The 4,883-nt window shown below is 33.4% G+C and overlaps 1 protein-coding gene across 1 annotated transcript in view; it reads left to right on the forward strand.

Annotated features, from left to right (window-relative positions):
- Positions 1-2,996: 2,996 nt before the first annotated feature.
- upf2 (UPF2 regulator of nonsense transcripts homolog (yeast)) overlaps positions 2,997-4,883 on the forward strand; it is a 24,281-nt gene continuing 22,394 nt past the window's right edge. Inside the window, exon 1 of the mRNA XM_015383942.1 lies at positions 2,997-3,097. The gene's annotated coding sequence lies outside the window, so the exon portion shown is untranslated. The remainder of the gene's footprint in view (positions 3,098-4,883) is intronic.

Genomic DNA, 4,883 nt, shown 5'->3' on the forward strand with positions numbered 1-4,883 from the left:
ATCTAGATTTTGATTTTTTCCAGTGTGCAGCCGATCCTTTGTTTGGGGATTCTATCTCCTCCTCAGTGATTTGGATGTTGACTTGGAGCGTGTTTAATGAGTTTAATCTTTAGGTTGCAAAATGTTTGACGGTATAAACTTTGTTGAAACTGAGCATTTGAACACAATTTTGTTTATTACTCTAATTTTTATACCAGTTTCTTTATATTAGTAGTTTAGTCTAATGTATTTTTTTTATCGTTTATAACATCAATAGCTTCATGAACAGCTGCTGAGGTTTTTCCTTTTTTTTATAAGTTTATTTCTGTTTCCTTTTTTTTTTTACGTAGTATAAATTGAATGATAGTTTGTTCCTCCTGGTCAGAAACATTTCAGATGTGTTTTGTACCTTCTAGGCTTCTGATTGGATGCCATGATCAGTTACAGCTGAGCTCAGATGAATAATAATGTCAGAATTTGCAATGATCTGCAATAAATGTCTGAATTTTTGCTGCAACTATGCTGTTTTTTCACCTTTTTTTTTTTTTTATTCGTTGAATTGAAATACATCCATTGTTTTCAGAATGGAAATTCTGGTGCATGTTAACTGGGTTTAGTCCCTAGATTCACATAATTAACTAAAGATTCTATCTTAAAACTGATTTTTTACGAAATAAACTTTTATATCACCTCTTTCTCTGGTTTTATAAAGTTTATAAATAGTAATGTGAGAGGTATTTTTTACACCGTACAGATATTTGTGTTTTTATCATATTTTTAGAATCAGATTATTAAACATTAAGATTCATTTAAAAAAAGTAGTATTTAAAATGACTTCATCAAGAGAAGAAATGCTTTCTAATTCAACCTACCTTCATGATGACCAATAAAATATTAGATAAACATTTTTATAAAGCCAATTTTTCACCTTCCACACACACAGGACTGTCAAATCAAGCAGTTCAATAGAACTTGTCAGACAACATGAAGTAGGCTTTAAGAGCTTTAAAACATCAAGCCCTTCTCTAGAGAAATGTAAGAACTTATTTAAAAAAAACAACATTATTAGTGGCGTCTATCTGTCTTGAAAGGATTTTAAAGCCATTTCTAGGCTTTTGATTCTACTGAGAACTTTTATCCAAAAATGGAGCAACCAGGGAAACATGTTGAACCTTGCCAGATTAAGTCAAACTTATCGATTTATTAAAAGGGTCAGAAATGAACCCAGAATATCGTTTCAGTCTCTGTTGGCCTCACAGGCTCAGCTAAAGGGGAAAGTTAATGATTCAGTATTAAGCAATAAGAGGGCTGAGTCCAAAACCCCTGATGACCTAAAAGAACACAGCGGCCCAATCATGTGCATTTAAAAATATCTTTGGGACTTTCAAGATTTTTTAATGATTGATTAACTTTATTGATCTCACAGTTGACAAATTACCTCGTTAAATCAGCTCCAATAGTCAAAGAAGAAGAATAATGTGCCAAAGGAAGAAAAAGGTGCATGGGAATATATACAGTATATACAGCACATTTGACAGCTTTTTTTTATTATAGTAGGATTATTATACAGGGTTATTACCAGAGGTGTCAAGTAACGAAGTACAAAAACCTCGTTACTGTACTTAAGTACACTTTTTAGGTATCTAAAACAAACTTTACTCGTTACTCTTGGCTTCGGTTTAATGTTTCTAAATCTTTATTTCCCATCATGTGCTCCATCCAATGCAGATCATTGGCTCCACCCACATCTAGTGAAAACTAGTGTGATTGGATGAGTCATAGAACGCAAACACTCATTGGTTAGCTAAAGGAAATCATCAGAAGCAAGCAGGTGTTCTTCAAACTGCTAACGTGAATTGTCTATGCCATGCTACAATGTGGGATTTAGAAAAAGATGTTGAAATGTCTGAAAGGTCGGACACAGGCGAGAGCGTATCGGGAGACGGAGACCAACCAGACCTCCCTCATCCTTGGCCCTATCTCAGAGAATTTATAGAAATAGTCAAAAAATTGAGCTAGTGGCATCTGGCTGTTTTTTTTTAAAGGTTACTTTATACTTTTATACTTCAAGTAGTTTTTGGAGCACATACTTTTTCACTTTTACTTGAGTAAAGAGGTCAAGTTGATACTTCAACTTTTACCAGAGTTTTTTTAAAGTGCAGTATCTATACTTCTATCTATCTATACTTAACAAATATGTGTACTTTTGACACCACTGGTTATTACACAGGGTGTTTACATGGGTATTTATATAGATAGATTTTTCTATTTATTCCATCCATGACTGGGTTGTGAGGGGATGCTGGTGCCTATCTCCAGGTCTCCAGTCCATCGCAGGGCAACACAGAGACAAACATGAAAAACAACCATTTACAACACTCACACCTAAGAGAATATAGAGAAGCCAATTCACCAAAAAATCATGTTTTTGGACTGTGGGAGGAAGCCGGAGTACCCAGAGAGAACCCACGCTTGCTCAGGGAGAATATGCAAACTCCATGCAGAAAGACCCCGAGCCGGGAATCGAACCCAGAACTAACCAATGTGCAGCCCCTGATCAGAAACAATTAAGTATAATTTGTAAAGCAAAAAAAGAAGGCATTTTAAAGGAAGTAAATATAGTGAACATCAAAATTATTCTTAAATATTGCTAATTATGATAATAAACTATTTAAAGTTTTATAGAATTTCATATCTGGTGGAATTGTTTATATTAAAAATTTAAAACTAAAAATTTCTTAATATTGTGGTTGTATGTGTCGCTAATTTATTTCATATTTGTGGTATTTTATTGCTAAAGGATGCAGAATGTTAAAAACTAGCTGCGTAATAAGGCTAGCCCAGTGTTAGCCCAATGCTAGCACACAACACGAAGCTACCCTAAAGATTGCCAGTTGGCACAAAATCAGTTTGCTATAGTATAAACAAATTAAATAAAAATTACATTTTACAGTGAAGTCGAATTCATACAAACACGTCGCTTCGGATTGAAAGTAAAATTCCGAGTTTGTTTAATTTGCCATGTTTTCAATCAGGCATAACTTATCGCACCAATTTCAGAGGGTCCTGCGTCGGTTAACTTGGAAACCATTCAACGATGTTTGTTTTGAAGCAATCAGTAGGTGAACATTTTCATTTTGAAGCCACATTTACATTAATTATTTACCTTTATCTGTTGTTTTAGGCTTTTTTATGTTTAAGTTTTTAACTGGCACAGCTTAATGCGCTTTACCGGGGCGCAGAAACGTTTGTTTTTGTCGGTTCCTTCAACGCTATAGCTAATGCTAAAGCTAACTTATGAATTTTTATATAAATTTTAACTCTGCAGCTTGTCGGTTTTAAAGTGAAGTGAAAGCACGTCGATGAATCTAGCTGTTAAGTCCCAAATGAGCAAATGTTTCTGTGGTAAACACTACAGTTAAGGTCAATGATTAGTAGGCGGTTTATTTAGTCGTTTCCTGATAACGTCGAAAGTCAATGGTTCAGACTATAAGTAACTTTAATGTTTAGAAATAACAGTTTTAAAATATCAATGTCTTGTTTGATTGAATGTTTAAATAACGAGTAAATTTCACAGTCTCGCCTCAGCAACATCCAAGTTTTAAAAGATTAAATGAAATCAAACTAAATCAAGAAAAACAGATTTTTTTTTTAATGTTTTGTAAAATATATGTTTTTCTTTGCTAGATGTTTGCTAATCTTCCACTGTCCCACACTTAAAAATGATTGGCTGCTGGTTACAAACACAGATCCAACAATTCAGTTCATAATTGGCTTTATTTTGATTTTATTCGTGATATTTTTCTGTTTGGAGGATTCATTAAATCAAAATTAATTAGCTTTAAAAGCAAAAATCTTAAAGATGTGTAGTTCTTTATGTGGTTTAAAAACTGTATCAGATTAATGGTGTAACATAATAGACTTAAAATTAAATGAAATATGCATACACTGAAACATGCCATTTGTGGAACAAAAGCACACCTGCAGCATTTATGTATTTATTTATTTATTTGAAAATTGACAATTCATGTAACATGGGTGCATGAAATTCACTTCTATATATGCCAGTTAGCCATAGAGGCTAATTTCTATCTGTACCCCAAGATCACGTTGGTGTTTACAAAATGAAAGGCCATATATAGGACAATAAAAGAATAGACGATATAATAAAAACCATCAATATATCAGTGGATGAAAAATGATCAAATGTGCAGGAAATAAAACAGACAGTTCAGACAAAAGTTTACTAAAAAATACAGATCTGGGGCCTCATTTGTCAAACTTTTGTACACACAGAACACAATAAAGGGTGTAATTTGTTAAAAACAGACTTTGTTTGGAAATGTGCAATCTCTCACCCACCTCCATCGCATATGCAAATACTGAAAAGAGAGGGAAATCAGCGACACGGATGGTGACTGAGGGGAACTTTATTAGATCCAAACCACAGTGGAATCAATCCTGACACTGGCAGGTTCTGTCACAAATGATGATTAAAAAACATCAGTCCTAAATTCAAAATCAAAGTCTGCATATATTTAAATGTTTCCTCATCATTTTATGAGTCGTTCCAAAGATAAATGAATAAATATGTGTGAGAAATTCATCTGAATTTTTGTTAACAATTAAAAACTGCTGAATTTACCGCACATAATGGTGCTGATGAAAGATTTAACTATTCCTAAAACTTTGGAAATGGGAGTATTAGGAGCTAAAGCATTTTTTTTTAAGATTATTAATGTTTCCTGACCCAGGTTATCTGCTGATCAGACTCCACAGAGGTGTGCTCTCTGACCATCCCTGTTCATACCAGCAGGAGAAGGACTGTGTATATTAATCTAAAATATTATTAACCCGTCTGAGGTAGAATTTAAGATATAGTCATTAATTATAGGTATAAATAA

This window comes from Cyprinodon variegatus, unplaced genomic scaffold (assembly GCF_000732505.1).
Source record: "Cyprinodon variegatus isolate N-32 unplaced genomic scaffold, C_variegatus-1.0 Scaffold298, whole genome shotgun sequence".
Taxonomy (NCBI): Eukaryota; Metazoa; Chordata; class Actinopteri; order Cyprinodontiformes; family Cyprinodontidae; genus Cyprinodon; species Cyprinodon variegatus.